Consider the following 18,466-nt stretch of genomic DNA (forward strand, 5'->3'; position numbering starts at 1 on the left):
AAGCAGGTAACGGTTACATCAAAGGGCTCGTCGTCCTGTACTCCACGCTACTATTCGTGTGGTAAGTATATGGATTTTCTAATTAAATACTGTGAATAAAAGCTCAGCCAAATGTAGTTAATGTCTTGAGAGGGTTGGGAAATCCTTCTATAAACTGACGACTGACTCCATGATGAATTAACACAGCGTTTATTCTTGTGGTCAACAGATGAATGCGTTTCCGGGCAGTTTTAAACGTGCACGGACCAGATGGAAATTGTCTAGACAGAGGTTCCCAAAATGGCACTTAAACAATAGTGTGCTCAGGGTTATATTGGTTCCCCTTGTGGGGCTGATTGGTCAGCTATACTGTTGCTGGGTTACACTCCCTGATCTTTTCTTCCCTCTTTCTTCTTGCCTGTCTATTATTTTCAGGTATCATTTATTCACAAGACAGCTATGTTCACTCCTACGTCCTGTTCTCTGAGTTATCAGACCGTCCTCGAACTTCAGTGTCCTTGGCCTCACCATCTCCTCTTCTGTGCTCACTGTAGCTTATCTGAACTAAGATAGCCCTGTCTGTTCTCTCCCTCCTAGCTGTAACCCAGCTGCAAAGCATAATGTATAATATGTCACACATACACACACTCTTATTTAGTCTTTGGTTAATTCAGATATTACTTAAGCCAGCTTTTACGTGGCCGTTCCTGAGTGCCCTGTTCATCACCACCTCAGTCAGTGTATTATTTCCCACAAATTCCCCTTTTCGCACCTACTAGGTGCGAACACTTTTTACACTAACTGCAGTGCCTCAACGTCCTCCCGTCCTCAGGCATGGTGAGTAATGCAGCATCCCAGCGGAATAGGGAGGCGGCGCTTTTCTTTGGACAAGGCAGTGGTGATGAGCCGGGATGTACATGGTCCGCAGGCAGGGCACACAGCAACACCCACAGGTAACTAGAATAGTGAGAAAAACAGCAATAGATGTCAAAAAGCAGTGATAAGATTCTTCCATTTGCCAAAAAAGGTGTCATCCACCCCTCCAATGGATTGATACACCTGAGGCGTCATGCATCTCCTGGGAAAGGGCTCGAAGTTGGTTCAAAGCCCTGGTGACCTTCCCATCCGGGCAGTGTTTGTTAGGATGACCGTACAGCACATCTCTCCGACATGGAACAGACTCCTCCTTTTTCAGCCAACAGCATGTCAGCGCCATCCTATTCTGGAGCGCCATGAGGGACGTTGGGGCCATCTGCTCGGCCAGGCCTTCGATGGCATCCCTAGTTGCATTGCTCAAGCGTAAAAACATTATAATGCACAAATTTATCCTATCTACATTTTTGCTGGGAGTGACGGGGAAGATGGCTGAAAGCAGTGGTATATTCTCAAATCCTGCGGCTATTTGATCTGCCAATTTGTATTCATTCGGGACACCCCTAGGAACTCCTATGCTGTCTATATAGGTTGGGGTTCCGCCCATGGATCAAAAGCCGGGCCTTGCATACTACGGGCCCTGCGCCTTCTCTTTACGGTCAGTTGCACAGCCTTATGGGGGTATAGTGGACTCTACTCCCTACCAAAGATATGGGCATAGCTAATCTAACCATAGCACAAACTCCTGACGTTTGATTTGGGAACTTTATCTGGGAGTACAACCTAAGACCACCACAATAGTAGAATAGTCCTATTCTAGCCACTGGGCCTAGGGCTGTTTTGTTTGTACAGTTGTATTACACCAGTCTGGGGGTATATCACCTAGTTTGATTGTGGGCTTGCTTGATCCGGTGAGATTGAAACAGTGATATCTTGCACCCTCCCCCTTTATGGCGGTAAAATACCCTGGTTTTTCAAAGCCTGGGGGAAAGAGGGATGCTAGGGTAGTACAATTGCGGGAAGCTGTCTTAGAGTGTGTGAAGTTCAACATGCATGCATATACTGCTGGGTCCTCATTAGGAAACAACGGGGCCGGGTTAGTGAACATGACTGGTCTAGCTGTGGCACAGGCCACGCACCCTTCCATGTGTTGTTCTTTGGCATTCTGTATTAGCCACCTGATCCATAAATTGTCCTGGCCTGCACCTGCTGATAACTCTAACACATCTTCCACCCTCATTTTAGAGAAGTCCTGCACTATTACGTCTTCCTCCTTCAGGGGGGTTTTACTGTAGTCTCTGCCATGTCAGTGTCATTCTGTGTGTGCGTGAGGGATCCAAAATATTTATCTGCAGGGGGGTTATCTGGTCACTTCCTGCTATCCATACACCTATGGCTAACATCCACACATCCTGACCGTTCCTGCTCCCAATTGCTCTATTTACTGACAGGGTTATGGGATTTTTCGTGGGGTCTGAACTATAGTCCCGCTGTATAGATAATATCTCCCATTCATCTTGTTGTACCCACCAATCTCTTTTGTCTGTCAACCTCGCCCATGGTTTCCACCCTCCTGTTGTCCAACCCGCGTCATACCAGCTGTTACAGAGACTACCTTTCACCTGTCCGGAAGCGCTCCTTTCACAGTCCTCTACCTTTTGATAGTCGTCACAGATGTACACATCTGTGTTTTTGTAGAAACTATTATACCCCCCGCAGTCTATAGCCTGACACAAATCAAAGGTAAATGACGTGGTTGAGTCTCTCACATAGGGGAGAGTCAATCTGGCACCGCACCTTGGGGATGGGCCCTTAGTGTGTTGCTTCACTACTGCCCAAACTGCTCTTCTTTTCTCTCGTCTAGTTTCATTTCCTTTGTTACTGAGAGGTGGTTGGACACTACCGGGTGATTGTTCTTTGTGGTCTCGGTCCCCATACGCATGTTCCAACCCCAGAATTAATGCTGCAACTCCCACTACTACTACTACTGCTAGGACAACTGTTGTCTTTTTCCCAAACCCCATTGCCTTCCAAGTTATGGATGTACTATGCGGGGGCTGTTCCCCGCCAAAACATCTCTTCCATCTATACATTTTGGATTGCTTTTCTAATTTCTGCCAATGGGCGGCTAGGAGGTGCGGCTGGGGCACAATGTGTCAGGTGGTGCCAAGGTGCTCCTTTTTTACCTTTAACCTGGACCGAGTGTGAAGTAACCTCCCTCACTTCGTAAGGCCCGGACCACCTGGGGTCAGTCCACTTCTCTTGTGAACTTTGACCCTGACCCAGTCGCCTACCTTGACAGGTAGTGTTGCTTCCTCCTGCGGTTTCCTGTTCGCCAACTGGACCTGCGTAGAAAGGGCTGAAACCAGAGATGTTAGCTTTTTCATATAGTGTCATTTCTATTTGCTGAACATCTAACATTGGCATGTGGCCTCCATCTAGTGGAGGTCCTGGCATTTTTCTCCCTGTCATTATTTCATGTGGGGTCAAATGTGTTTCTCGTCCTTCTGAGGACCTCATAGCCATGAGGGCCAATGGGAGCGCTTCTACCCATGTTAACTTGCTTCCTGCACATGCCTTGGCTATCTTAGCCTTCAATGTCTGGTTTGCTCTTTCCACCATTCCCTGTGACTGTGGATGATAAACTGATCCGAAGGCATGAGTGATTCCCAGGGCCTGTTCTACTTCTCTTAGTAGTTTGTTGTTAAAATGTGTGCCATTATCTGACCTTATTTGCCTGGGGACCCCATACCTCGGGATGAGTTCAGTTTTGAGCCATTTCACCACTGTTTTTGCGTCCTCTTTTCTGGTGGGAATGGCTTCTACCCACCTAGAGAACCTGTCTACCATCACCAGAAGATACCTTTTTCCCCCTACCACATTTTCTGCGCCCATATCAGTATAATCTATACTGATATCTTGAAAACAAGCTGTGGGGACTGGGTACGCTCCTTTTAGTGTGGTGTATGGTTTCTGAACATTATGCTCTCCACACCCTGCATTCCTGACAAAAATGTGTCACCATGTCCCTCAAATTGGGGTGCCACCACAACTCAGACAGATTCAGGAGAGTCTGTTTTCTTCCTTCATGTGTTGGTCTGTGTGCCTCAGGTAGCAACATTCTGCACATCTCGGCTGATGCTGCTATCTTTCCTTGATGAGCCTCCATATCCCATCTTTGTCTTTTGTGGCGCCGCTCCGCTGCCACTGATTCGGCTCCACTGTATCCAGCCTTGATGAGTGGTACATCAGTACATGTCTGTCTCCCCTTTTTTCTGAAATAAAATGGCATTGAGAAAGCCATTGTTTTCAGAAACATCCATATGAAATGGGAGTGAGTAGTCTGGGGAGGTGAGTGTCTCTGCCCTTGCTAGGGCACTTTTGAGGTCAGAGAAGGCGGCCTCGGCCTCTGTTGTCCATAGGAGGGGGGCGGTGAGACAGCGATGACCAGCAGCAGCCACCAGTTCCCTGAGCGATGTAGTTCTGTTGGTATAGTCAGGGATATGTGAGCGGCTGTATCCTGTGAGGCCCAGAAAAGACAGCATGTCTGCAACTGTGAGGGGAAGCGGGTGATGCAGAATAGCCTGTCTATGGCTGGGAGACACCCCAAGGCCTGCTGATGAAATTTGTCTGCCCAGAAAGAGGACTTGTCTCCTAGCAACTTGTACTTTGTCCCTTTTGACCTTGTAGCCTTTTGAGGCTAGGAATGTCAGCAGTGCCATTGTCTGTTCCACACAGGTGAGGGGATCTGTAGCAGCCAGCAGAAGGTCGTCCACATACTGTATGAGGACCACAGTTGTGGGGAGTTGCAGCTGCAGAAGATGAGATTTGAGGATCCTGTTGAACAGTCCAGGTGAGTCTCTATATCCCTGTGGCAACCTGGAATACGTGTATTGTTGACCATTGAAAGTGAATGCAAAGTACTCCTGTGAGTCTTGGTGTAGGGGCACAGAGAAGAAAGCATTGGCCAGGTCAACCACTGTGAAGTGGGTGAAGGAGGGGTTAAGTGATGTCAAAGAGACATGTGGGTCTGGGACAGGATGCACAGCTGGGACAGTAATGTCATTAATGGGTCTGAAGTCCTGCACCATGCGCCATCCTTTTCCTCCAGCTTTGGGGACAGGTAAAATGGGAGTGTTCCAGGGAGAACGAGTGGGATATATGACACCAGCTTCTAAGAGTCCCTGAATGGTTGGAGCTATGCCTTGGACCTGGTCAGGGGTGAGTCTATACTGTGGTCTGTGAATGACTGTGTGGTGCTGCGGTCTGATTGTAACAGTCACAGGATGTGTTTCTAAGAGTCCAGTGTCATATGGGCCGGTGGTGAACAGATGCTGGGGAAGAGTTAGTAGGGCGGTAGCTGCGCTGGGATGGTCAGTGCAGGGGAGTCCATGTTCTCTGGGGAGTGGGAGAACTTCAGGCAATGTTTTCTCTGTTGTGTGAGGCCCTTTAAAGCACCACATGTCTTCAGCGTCAGTGTCAGCTTTTAGAAGGCCAGGTGTGGAGGTGGGGAGCCATTTAAATGTTAGTGCACGTTTTATCATAGGGCCCAGGGATCTGGCCTGCTGGCCAAATCCTACTGCGAGTGTGACATGCGGGGAAGAAGAGTCCCAGAGTGTGTACCAGTCTTCAGAGGAGTGCGTTAAGACCACAGAAGCAGCCACCCCTTCTTTACCACAATATATGCCTCTGCATAAGAGAAGTGGGTGCTGTCCTTGCATGTTTGTCTCCCAGTCATCTTGATATGGGGTGTCCAGGTCGTCAGCTACATGTAGAGTACAGTGTACTTGTGGGAGTGGGGACATGTAGGGGTGCAGTCTGTATATGGCTGGTTTCAGGATGTTGAATGCATGTTGAATGGAGGGTGTGTCAGGGCCTGTGGGAAGCAGGCGTAACCAATATACATATTGGTGTAGTTCTGACACTGGGGTTGGTGTGAGGGAGAGAATGGTGACTGGGGAATCAGGAGTGGATACTGGAGGAACAGGAGTGACATGAATGCCATCCACATTCATCCATATGCACAGATTCAATTTACACATAAGATCTCTTCCTAATAAATTTACTGGGCATGCAGGGGAAAGCAAAAAAGAATGTGTGTGTGTTTGTGAGTTAAATTCGGTTAACAATGGCTGTGTGAAGTGCTGTAAGATAGGGGTCCCACTGACTCCCATAACTGACTGAGTTTGAGCTGAAGGAGGGAAGTAGGTGGAATTTAGACAGGAGAACGTTGCTCCTGTGTCTGCCAGCATTACATGTGGTTTACCTTGAATAGTAAGGGTAATGAGGGGTTCTGTGGTCAGACCAAAATGAAAATCAGTGGGAGGACACCTTCATTGTGGACCCTGTTGGTCATACCATTGCTGTTGTAGGGCCTGATTAGCGGGGGACAGTGGCCATGGCTCACCGGGGTATGGTTGGGGTGAGGGATTTCTCCCTGGCCCTCTAGGGGGCTGTGCTGGGGGCTCTTGGCATTCTCTTGCATAGTGGCCTTGCTGACCACAGTTGTAGCAAAGGAAGTAGGGCTGAGAGGTCCTTCCTCCAGGCCTGGACCTAGTCATTCCTCCTCCTCTCTGAAAACCTCGCCCTCTTCCTCTTGTGGGCCAATTTTGCTGGCTCGTGTTCGCTGGCCATGGTGGTTGTGGGGGTGGTGGCCAGGAAGCTTGTGCTCTCTGTAAGAGTTGAGTGACTGCTTCCAACACTGGGGCTTCTGACTGTTGGGGGTTCTGTGAGACTGTCATTTGTTTAGCTTTGCTGGGCTTGGGCTTGTTTAATTCTTCCAGTTGTTTCTTTAACAATTGAGTTTGTAGTCTTTTTAATTCATCTTCTTGTTGCTCTGCTCCTTTTTGGTGTTTTGACAGGAAATGACGCACATTCTCGCCCCATGTTGCATCGGTCATTGTTTGCAGGCCTACTACTCCTCCTAACTGTGTCTGAACTGCTGTGGGTAATCCCCCTAGTACCCCATGGCGGAACAGCGCCACTGTGGCGGCGGACTGGTCCCACGGTTCCCTCATAGCACGCTGCCAAATCTTTTTTGCTCTATCTGCATAGGCATCAAAATTTTCATCACTTAGTCTTTTTAAATCATGCCATGCTGCATGATCCCCAACTGTGGGATACATGCGGTGCAGCTCAGCCCAAATGCCAGGGGTTACTGCTGATGCAGGCACTGATGCGGGAACAGTGGGTCCAGCTCCCCCTCTGGTGAGGGCAGCACTAGCTTCATCTGCTCCCATTACTCTACCCAATACTGCTCTGAGATCTCCCAAACACAGCTGCACTCCTGCTGTAAGACTATTGAAAGCTGTGAGGAAATGCTCAGCCCCTCCTGTCAGGGAGGGGAGTTTTGCACACAGAGCATCTAAGTCACCAAAACTGTAAGGGGTGTACATCAACAGTCCTCCTCCTCCTCCTACTGGGCGGAGTGGGCATTGTAGCCCCGCCTCTGGTGTGTGGCGCGTCTGCTCTTCCTCACTGAGCTCATTCACTGTTCGACGCAGCTGCTCTTGCTGCTCTTTTATCTCTCTGAACTCTTTGTTAAGTCTTTCCCTTATTCTAGTTGATCTTCGCAGCATAACTTCGTCAGGGTCCTCGTTGGTAAATTTACCTTTAAATGTGCCTGCTACAAAAACGTCTTGAGGACTTTGTGATCTAGATCTGGGCCTGCGTTTATGTCGTTTTTTAGTCCTTTCCCTAGAGCTAGAGCTTCTGTCTGTTTGCTCACTTTCCCTGCTGCTGTCTGACTGTTCGCTATCTTCCTTACTTCCTGAGTCTTGTGGGGTACTATGGTGAGGTGGACTGGGTCCTTTTACTGACATGTGAAAATGCTCTGGATTTTGTTGGCAAAAAGACGCTGAATATGGGGTACTAGCTTTGCTTGGGCCGGCTGGGACTGTGGCCGCTGGTTGTGGTGGAGCCGCTGCTGCTCCCCCTGACGCTGACTGTACCATTAAATTTAGATAACATTCTAAATCCTGTACGCGGCCCTCTAATGCCGGTATCAATGGGTCCTGTGGTACGTCTATTTGTAATGCATTTGGCTGTAAATGGGCAGTTACCACTGGGGCTTGGACTGTGGGTTTTGATGCCGTTGGACCTGTATACGGCGGCGGTGGAGCGGAAATTCTTAGGTTTCTTATGTCTGGATAAAAAGGGTTTGTTGGCGGGGGCGCCTCAGCGGGCAGCGGGGTTTTCTCTGCGCTAGCGGTTTTATTCTGTTCAGCTTCTGTCTCAGTTTTTGGTGAACTTTTGTCATCTTGTTTTGTCAATCCCAATTGTTTCTGTATTGCATTTGTCATTTTCAACCCCACCCCATATTTCTCTTTCTGCGCTTCATACTCCTTCTGCTTTGGTTTAGTCAATTTAAACCATTTTCTTTTCTTTTCCTCCTCTGCCTGCCTTTCCGCATACTCCAACTTACTTTTTTCATACTTCACTATTTCATTCACTTTCTCCGGGGACGGCGCCCCTTCTCCCTCAATCCATCCTCCTCTCTCCCATTCTTTCACAATCTCTTTTGCTACTTTCTCCTCTCCTTTATTGCCATACTTTTTCACTGCCCCTACTAACACTTTACCATAAGGGGTCGTCATTTTACAACAAATAAGCAGTGAGAAAAAATCCAACAAGCCAAACCACAACAAAAATCACACATGCAACAACAAACAACTTTTTCATTAAGACTCCATCTAGAGCCTTTTTATGTACATCTCTATAATCTTTACAACTTAAAAAGTGACCTCTCACTCCTTTGCACAAATACACTCGCGGTGGACTCGTAATATTACAATGACAATCTGTTAACTGCAATTCTTTTTCAGGTTGTTCACACAGAACCAAGGGTGGCAATTCACAATCACTCATCTGAACTATCTGTCCTTAGCAGTCTCCTACCTCGTCAACCATCTGGACGTATATTCCTCTGACTATTTGTCCCTTTTCCTCTCCTACCGCCACCCGTATTATTCAACAATTCTCTCACAACTCTCTAGTTGTTTTTCTCTGTTTAATCACATCACATGCCCCAACATTTTATCTGTTTGTATCCCTTTAATTACAGCACATTCAATCAATACTTTTCGCTTAAAACAACACTTACGACAGTTGAAATGTGATCACATCAATTTAGTTTTCAGCCAATAACAGAATTTTGATTTTAAACAGGCTTCTGCTTACCTTTTTTGTTGAGAGCTCTCAGTGATCACACCAACGAATCGCAGTATCGCCGCTCAGTCCCCTTCACGGGCTGCGGGATGTCAGTCCGGTGGCTGAGCTGAACCGGACCGTGGACACAATGCCAAGGTCCAGTTGGATTCTCCTGTCCAATTACGTTATCACGTCCGGGGTCACCAAATTTGTTGGAGAAATCCTTCTATAAACTGACAACTGACTCCATGATGAATTAACACAGCGTTTATTCTTGTGGTCAACAGATGAAATGCGTTTCCGGGCAGTTAAACGTGCACGGACCTGATGGAAACTTGTCTAGTACAGAGGTTCCCAAAAAGGCACTTAAACAATAGCGTGCTCAGGGTTATATTGGTTCCCCTTGTGGGGCCTGATTGGTCAGCTATACTGTTGCTGGGGTACAATCCCTGCTCTGCCTCTTCCTTCTTGCCTGTCTATTATTTTCAGTTATCATTTACTTCACAAGACAGCTATGTTCACTCCCTTCTTAGTTTGTACGTCCTGTTCTCTGAGTTATCAGACCGTCCTCGAACTTCAGTGTCCTTGGCCTCACCATCTCCTCTTCTCGTGCTCACTGTAGCTTATCTGACTAAGATAGCCCTTCCTGTTCTCTCCCTCCTAGCCGTACCCCAGCTGCAAAGCATAATGTATAATATGTCACACACACACACACTCTTATTTAGTCTTTGGTTAATTCAGCATATACTTTAAGCCAGCTTTTACGTGGCCGTTCCTGAGTGCCCTGTTCATCACCACCTCAGTCATTGTATTATTTTCCCACAGTACCATTTCCTTTAAATCAGACCCCGACAGAGGATGTATCCTTTTGTCATCATTGATGGGTCATAAACACTTCATCTGCCTCCATCTCAGTAACAATTCAAGCAGTAACTAAACCCCTAACCAACATTTTTAACTGAAAACCAATGTATGTGAGTGTCAAGTAATGTTATTGTTGGATTCAGGTCCAAATTTTGACATTTTAGCGCAATGCAAAGGTGCATAACAGTTTTTTTTTCTACATACCTGGAGCGATGCAAAGCAGGGGTGGCCAACTAGTCAAGGAACAGCAAGAGACTTGGTATTTAAGAATACAAACTGACTATGTGACAGATGTGTAATCTGTCATGGCCTTCCTTCTGAAGCTCTAGCCAGGCGCCATTCCTCGCCTAATACAATATGAGTCATTCCAGTAAGTGAAAAGAAAACTCACATCTACAAAGATAAATTTGAAAGATGTGACTCCCTGATGGTCTAGTGGCTAGGATTCGGCGCTCTCACCGCCGCGGCCCGGGTTCGATTCCCGGTCAGGGAATGGTCAGGACTTGAGAGACTCAGGTATGATGTTTGAAAGAATAAGTTCCTGGACTTGATTTTCATCTGTCAAATTCTTCCTCATTAGTTTAAATGAACTGACAACATCAGTTATATGACTTACAGTTCTCAAAGACGCACACAATCTCAACTGGTTATCCTTTAGACAGCTAGTCTCTTTTTCTTTTCTCTCACTTTTTGTCTCTGTCTGGCCTTATGTATTTGCTTGTATTACATCAAGTGACCTGCATACCAATGACCGTAAAGATTAATATGTACAGTACATGGTTTTCAGAACTGTACCTTCAGATAAAGGTAAGGCCACTTGGGTTATCTTTGAGCTGCTCTTTATTCACCTGCAGAATGATAAACCCTAGAGTTGGCTCACTCCAGATTATTTAAGCATCAAACGTCCCTGGGTGGACTTGAACCACCATCCTTTCGGTTAACAGCCGACTGCGCTGACCTATTGCGCCACAGAGACTGCATATATCTGATGTTTTTTTTATTTCTGATTCTGATGTAGAGATGGACAAACGACTCAAAAGCATAATACTTCTTGCCGTGACATAACAAGAAACAGTAAAAAAAAGAGGTCGGCGAGATAGAGTTCAAGACCCTTTTTTCAGGACACCCAAACTTTGTCGCTCAATATGGCAGGAATTCTATGCATCCAGGGCCAAGTGTTTTACCATTTCATCCACTACGGGCCCCTAAGGAAGTTAACATGTGTTGACAATAAAGATGCTCACAAAACGCTGCACTTGGAATTGCGTTTCTCATGCACATTCATGTCCTCTTAAATACAAAGAACTGCTAAGTTCTTTATTCCCAATATCAACTCTTAGACATTAGTTCCAAATGAAAATACTAGTTGTCAGAAGTGGGATTTGAACCCACACCTCCAGTGGAGACTGCGACCTGAACGCAGTGCCTTGGACCGCTCGGCCATCCTGACTGATACAACAGATCTTCAGTAGGACCTGTCTCAAAAATTATTATATAGTAAATTAAACATGTCATGATATAGTAGGTTCTCAGTCATGAGAACCTGCTATATCATGACGTGTCTGACGGGGCGCTACCTATACCATCCAAAGACTGAGACTGCAGCAATATGTTCAATGCCCGTATATGTTTAATGTATTCATATTTTTGTTATTTTCACAATGTTTATTCTTCTCATCGGGTAGGATTGCATTTTTCTTAGGCGGCATATTCCCCTGGGCCTGGTGGTATCTGGCTGCACCAGAGCACCTGGGATGTCAGGCTTTAAATCCCCACCTCTGAAAAGTGCCGCTTCTTAGCCGGATTATGTCTGGCCATGTCATAAATAATAGAGGCGAGGCCTCAAAACTGAGAATATATTGGGGCGTGATATTTAAATTACAATCGTTTCCAGCCGCTGCATTTATCAATGTACGATTATTCTTACGCTCTGATTGGTGTGAAACGAACGTTTCATGAATCTCACGTGAAGCCTGTCGTACGTTAGGTTAATAAATGAGGGCCATTAGCTCTAAGGATGTGCTTCAATACATAACTGAAGTAGACACACTAATGAGTAGCACAATGGTGCAATCTGTTTATCTTGTCATAAGCTAAAGCCTTTTCCCAAGCTGACTACCACCATCATTGAATTATCATTTCTTTTGTTGTGGTCATATTCTCGCATTTCCTTCAACCTTTGCACACGGTCTTTTGTCCTGGCCTTTTCATGGGGTCATGACAAAGCATCTAGGGTCAATTTTAGCCTTTGTGTGAGTACATAGGTTTCCAGATACATTGTTTTTGTGAAGATTGACGACCAAATTGTTAGTTTTTCTGAAATTTTGCGAACCATTACAATACCTTTCATAGCCTCGTTGGCGCAGTAGGCAGCGCGTCAGTCTCATAATCTGAAGGTCGTGAGTTCAACTCTCACACGGGGCAGGTGTTTTAAAAAACACTACTGCTGCTGAAAATACAGTGACAGGTGGTTGAACACTGGCACAAGCAAATGAATGGAATTTGTCATTCTTTGGTTATTTCTGAGATTGATACAATGAAAGGAATTATTTAAGAGTGGTAGCAAACCAATGAAAACATATGTGTTATGTCCTTGGACATACTATCCAAGAAGGGAGATGAGTACAGAGATTTGGGTGCTAGCAAGATGGACGTAGGTTGCCCATTGTTCATTTAGACTTACCAGCAACATTGTTATGATACAAACCTGCTTGAAAAACAGTCACAATTCTTTTTAAAGACTTGTGCATGGAACACATGGTATGATAGTGTCTGAATTGGTCCATGTCCATACAGGTATGTCAAATGGACAACTCATCTAGCAGAGTTTGCAACTGTACACCTGAACAGGGACTTGAACCCTGGACCCTCAGATTAAAAGTCTGATGCTCTACCGACTGAGCTACCCAGGCTTCTAAATCAGAGGACTGTGGGAAAAACAATCTCCTGAACTACAAATTAAAGTGCAAGTAAATGAAGACCAAAAAGCTGTTGCAATGATCACGGTCTTCTGGACAGCAGGAGGGTAGACCATAATTTGCACATTGCCTGAGAACACCAAATGTTATTGCACAAACTGGTTGAAAATTAGCTAAATTGACCAAAACGGTTAAAAAGCTCAAAGTCCCAACTCATCATGGCCACTTGCAGATTGTGAACATCCTGCAAACCTGCATGGCAGATGACGATAGCGAGCACTTCATACATATCCCAGAATCAAGCTGTTGCCTTACCAGGGACTTGAGCTGTGGTTTTCTTTTTTGCTCAAAACGTTGACAGCCTAATGCAATTTTATGGCTATAGACAAGTAAACTTTATTGCTGGTGGGTGCAAAAAAACAACTCTCCCTCTGGTTCCGCTTCTATACTCTTAGTGTTAACAGTTAGTAAGACCCAGAACCATAGAGATACAAAAGGCATGTTTAATGAGTGCGGAGGGGTTCAAACACTGGTGTAGACAGGTGGCTGGTCGGCGTGAGGGAGGAAGGCAGCTCGGAGGGACAACGGATGGATCTAAGGAGAGGCAGAGTTAGTACTAGAATACAACAACAAACAACAACACAGGCGCAAATGACTAGGAGCCCAGTTACCACAATAGTGCATGTAATGATCTGGCGTTGAAGAGGCGGTCAGCCCGGGTTTATGTATTGCAGTGGGTGATGAGTGATGAGGAAATGCTGAGAGGATGACGGAACGTAGATGGAAAGCCACGCCTCTAGATCCCCTGGAACGCCCTCACGGCAAGACAGACAAGACACACAGAAGAAAGGGAAGACACGACAAAGGTTGGGGAATGCACCAGACCACAACACTTTGCCCTCGTGACAAGAAAAATGCACCAGATGACCTTCTATCCAAGCAGGGAGATGAGTACAGAGATTTGGGTGCTAGCAAGATGGACATAGGTTGCCCATTGTTCATTTAGACTTACCAGCAACATTGTTATGATGCAAACCTGCTTGAAAAACAGCCACAATTCTTTTTAAAGACTTATGGATGGAACACAAACAATATGTCAGTATCTGAAGTGTTCAAGAACTTCAACTCTACACCTGAACAGGGACTTGAACCCTGGACCCTCAGATTAAAAGTCTGATGCTCTACCGACTGAGCTACGCAGGCTTCTGAAGCTACGCAGGCTTCTGAAGCTACAAAAATAATCTCCTGAACTACAGATTGAAGTTTAAGTAAATGAAGACCATTAAGCTGTTGCCATGATCACGGTCTTCTGGACAGCAGACCGTGGTCCGTATGGTCTGGATGGTAGACCATAATTTGCACAATGCCTGAGAACACCAATTGTTATTGCACAAACTGGTTGAAAATTGGCTAAATTGACCAAAACGGTTAAAAAGCTCAAAGTCCCAACTCATCATGGCCACTAGCAGACTGTGAACATCCTGCAAACCTGCATGACAGATGACGTTAGCGAGCACTTCATACATATCACACAATCAAGCTGTTGCCTTACCAGGGACTTGAGCTGTGGTATTCTTTTTCGCTGAAAACGTTGATAACCTATTGCAATTTGTGGACAAATAAACTTTATTGCTGGTGAAAACAATAAAACAACTCTCCCTCTTGATCCGCTTCCTCTTGACGGGAAAAATCCACCAGATGACTTGCCATCCAAGCAGGGAGATCAGCACAGAGATTTGGGTGCTATAAAGATGGATGTAGGTTGGCCATTGTTCATTTAGAGATAGCACCCGCATTGTTATGATGCAAACCTGCATGAAAAACAGCCACAATTCTTTTTAAAGACTTGTGCATGTTACTTACATGATACAACAGTGTCTGAAAGTGTTCAGAATTGCCAAAGTGTACAACTCATCCAGCTCATCCAGAACTCGGCCAATTTTGCTCAATTTGGCCTTAATTGTTTCTGGACATCTGTTCTTTTTAAACAGTTAAAAAGCAGGCCGGTTAGCTCAGATTGTTTGAGTGTGGTGCTAAAAATGCTAAGCACCGGCAGACACTTTAGGGGTACTAAAATCGCCAAACCCTACGCCCAAGATCATCTGTATCCACCTTTTTTATGCACAAATTGGCCATCAGCGCAAAACAAGTCTCAATCTCTATAGCTCTACTTTCCACGTCTTTTGTAGCAAGGCCAAAAACATACAGTTGTAAGGTTGTCTACTCAGTAAGTGCAAATATGAGTCACAGGTAACTAATGTGCCTAGCATTCAATCTATTTCCTTCACCAAAAGCTAACTGGCCACCTAATTAGTCTGCCTTTTTTACAAATGTTACCTTGCGCTTGAATTTCAGATAAACCGTGGCAATTCAGATTTGGAAATATTCCTTTTTTTTTGCAACCATGTGGCCTTATTGACAAGGTGTCTGACTTCGGCTCAGAAGATTGAGGGTTCGAGTCCTTTCGTGGTTAGAAGCTCCTGTCTACTTCCAGATATAGAATGGGAGCATGTAGCATCTTGGCTTGGATTCCCATGTCTTTTTTGCAAGGCCGAAAACATATGCAGTCCCTACAAACCATACACAACCAGGTAGCCCATCCAGAACTGGCCCAATTTTGCTTGATTTCGCCTGGTTTGTTTCCGGAAATCTTTCTTTTTCAAACACTTAAAAAGCAGGCCGGTTAGCTCAGATGGTTTGAGGGTGGTGCTAATAATGCTAAGCACTGGCAGACACTTTAGGGGTAATAAAATCACCAAAGCCTACACTTAAGATCATCTGTTTCCACCTTTTGTTTGCACAAATAGGCTATTTACGCAAGTGAAGAAGTTCTTGTATCTCAAAGGCATATGAGGTTGCATACAGATGGAGAGACGGAGGAGGAGAGAGGTACCTAGTGCATCATGGGAAGTCCCCCGGCAGTCTAGGCCTATAGCAGCACAACTAAGGGATGGTTCAGGACTCACCCAAGCCAGCCCTACCTATAGGATTTATCAAAGAGGAAAGTCTTAAGCCTACTCTTACATGTGGAGATGGAGTCTGCCTCCTGAACCCAAACTGGAACCTGGTTCCACAGGAGAGGAGCTGAACACTCTGGCTCCCATTCTACTTTTTGAGCTAGAACGCTTAGGACTTAGGCCTAATTGTTGCTTTTTCATCTTTGTTGTGATCGTTGTGTGCCTACAATAGCACACATGTGGATATTATAAAAGAAACTGCCTAGCAAACCCTTGCAACACTTTTAAAGGTTCCATGGTGTAATGGTTAGCACTCTGGACTCTGAATCCAGCAATCTGAGTTCAAATCTCAGTGGAACCTGTTTTTAAGTTTCATGTATGCTTCGGTTGAAGTTAAGTGTAATATCTTGTTTGTGTTGTAGTATCTATAGAGATTTGTGGTGTAGTATGGAACCATTGTCCTGTCTTTTGTGTATTATGAAACTTATTGCCGTCTGTCTTGGCAGGACTCCCTGGAAGAAGAGTTACTGTTGCTCAATGGGATTGTTCCTGGTTAAATAAAGGTTTAATCAAAATAAAATGAATCTGTAATATGTCCAAACATTCCTCTCTTCATTACTGACATACTGGAAGTCAGCCATGTTTAAATGGATACTCTCCAGTTATTGTTGTTTGGTAGATTAGACACAGTAGATAAAAAAATAAAATAAAATAAAAAACTAAGGATAGGCAGAACAGAAGAGATGGGTCTTCAATATAGGATTTGTAATGTAGCAAAATACAATCCTTCACCTTAAAATCAAGTACATTTTAAAAGATACTTGAAAAATACACAACAAAACTGCTCATTACAGTAGCGTAAGTAATGTATTTCCTTATTTTCCACCTCTGCCAATACCTCACTGTCCAGTGTGTATTAAATGTTCCAAACTGAGTGAACAATGTGAATGTCCCCTCACCAGATATACGTATAAAGGGATGTCTTTCTTCTACAACTGTGTTACTTCTTGACATTAATAGAATAATTCTACAACGTATGAATTTCTGGTGTTGATGTGCATTTGATCCGATGACGCCGTGACATCTTCATAACTTCAGAGTCAGAGAGACGTCAGAACCTGTCCAACCTGTTCCCAGAGCCAGTCAGTGTGAGAGAAGTCCCCCATCAGATGATGGAGTTCTACTATCTGTCCACTAGATGGAGCTAACTGACCATCTAATGAGCTAAAGATCAGCAGCTTGTACAGCAGCAGGTATCTCTCCAAGTGGCCTCCATGTGACATACATCAACGTATACGTTGTACTTTTAGCTGTTAATACTTACTACCTTGATACTTCCTCCATAACAGCCCCTGTTTCTCATGTGGCCCCTTGGGAAAATGAATTGCCCCCCCCCCCCTTTCCCTAGGACAACGTATATAGGAGGCTGGCTAAATTATTCACATACGTCTGCTCATACGGGCTGTTTAGGTGTGAAGAAGCTAGCTTCTAGTCTGGGCTGGGAACATTAGCTGTAGAAGCTAGCTGCTAGTCTGGGCCTAACCCTAGTTAGCGGAGCATCTGTTCCCTGGAATGTTGTTGTTTCTTCAGTTTTTTGGAGCTGGCACAGCATCGTGAAAACGTTGATCTACTGTCAGCTGTTGTCAGAGGACGCAGGGGAGGGAAACAAGAAATAAAACTCTCAAAACCAAAACTGCAGATCCGCTCACTGACAGTCATGAAGTCGTTTCCTGTATATCGGTAGTTTAATGTAAAAGACATACAGACACTTATGATCCTTTTCTGTGTGAAAGGGCTGCACACACCTCGAAAAAAACATACAGACTATAGTGTTTGTCCGCTTGTAGAGCAGATAGTTAAGTTCTGGCTGTAATAGGCCTGTGTGGTTAACTCAGCTGCAAACCCCAATATTAGATCTCTTTGGTTGGTCTGGAGTCCGGTCAGGTCTACCCGGCAACACTGAAGCCCGGGATGGGATAGGAGCGACAACTCTCCAATACGCACCACCACGCTGCTCTCTGGCCGCTGTCGCCAGTTTGGTGATTCTGGTGAAGCGTAGTGTTGAACATCAGCTCCTCTTACGTTACACGTGCAATGGAGCCGGCCAGCAGAGTTAAAATACTTCTATTGGTGGATTATAATACACCGGGCCTAAAGTAATTCAGCAGAGTCAGGGACATGTAAACCAGAAAGGGGGTAATCCCATAGACCGTTAATATTAATAATATAATCAATATCTATACAGTCTATGGGTAATCCCATGCATCCCCTTTATTTCTTTCAGCTAGAATATAAAGTACAGCTTCCAGCATGAAGCGTATCCCACAATCCACTGCAACATGAGGTCACACAGGTGGGACGCTGCCTGTGCTCCAGAGACCCGTTGACAAATGTGAGTAGATATTAAATTTATTTCTGCTGCAGTCAGGAGAAAGATGCTTTTATTGTTTTAATTTGGAGATATTCTCCTCACCCAAAAGGGAGGGAGTGGAGAATGTAAAGGTAAATGTCAAGCAGTGAAAAAAAAAAAGTACTAAGGTAGTAAATATTAACAGCTAAATGTACTTTAAGTAACAAAAGTAATGTGTCACACGGAGGCCACTTGGAGAGATACCTGCTGCTGTACAAGTTGCTGATCTTTAGCTCATTAGATGGTCAGTTAGCTCCATCTAGTGGACAGATAGTAGAGGTCCATCATCTGATGAAACTCAGTACACAGAGACCTCA

At 45.1% G+C, this 18,466-nt stretch overlaps 6 non-coding genes across 6 annotated transcripts; 3 read left to right on the plus strand and 3 right to left on the minus strand.

Moving 5' to 3' along the window:
• The first annotated feature begins 10,285 nt into the window (after nucleotides 1-10,285).
• trnae-cuc (transfer RNA glutamic acid (anticodon CUC)) lies at nucleotides 10,286-10,357 on the plus strand. The gene has a single exon. It is a non-coding gene; the product is annotated as a tRNA-Glu (tRNA).
• Nucleotides 10,358-10,766: 409 nt separating this feature from the next.
• On the minus strand, nucleotides 10,767-10,840 carry trnan-guu (transfer RNA asparagine (anticodon GUU)). The gene has a single exon. It is a non-coding gene; the product is annotated as a tRNA-Asn (tRNA).
• Nucleotides 10,841-11,231: 391 nt separating this feature from the next.
• Nucleotides 11,232-11,314, minus strand: trnal-cag (transfer RNA leucine (anticodon CAG)). Its single transcript has one exon. It is a non-coding gene; the product is annotated as a tRNA-Leu (tRNA).
• Nucleotides 11,315-12,215: 901 nt separating this feature from the next.
• On the plus strand, nucleotides 12,216-12,288 carry trnam-cau (transfer RNA methionine (anticodon CAU)). Its single transcript has one exon. It is a non-coding gene; the product is annotated as a tRNA-Met (tRNA).
• A 415-nt stretch (nucleotides 12,289-12,703) lies between these two features.
• On the minus strand, nucleotides 12,704-12,776 carry trnak-uuu (transfer RNA lysine (anticodon UUU)). Its single transcript has one exon. It is a non-coding gene; the product is annotated as a tRNA-Lys (tRNA).
• A 3,252-nt stretch (nucleotides 12,777-16,028) lies between these two features.
• trnaq-cug (transfer RNA glutamine (anticodon CUG)) lies at nucleotides 16,029-16,100 on the plus strand. Its single transcript has one exon. It is a non-coding gene; the product is annotated as a tRNA-Gln (tRNA).
• The last annotated feature ends 2,366 nt before the right edge of the window (nucleotides 16,101-18,466 follow it).

Source organism: Etheostoma spectabile, unplaced genomic scaffold (assembly GCF_008692095.1).
Source record: "Etheostoma spectabile isolate EspeVRDwgs_2016 unplaced genomic scaffold, UIUC_Espe_1.0 scaffold00018344, whole genome shotgun sequence".
NCBI lineage: Eukaryota > Metazoa > Chordata > Actinopteri > Perciformes > Percidae > Etheostoma > Etheostoma spectabile.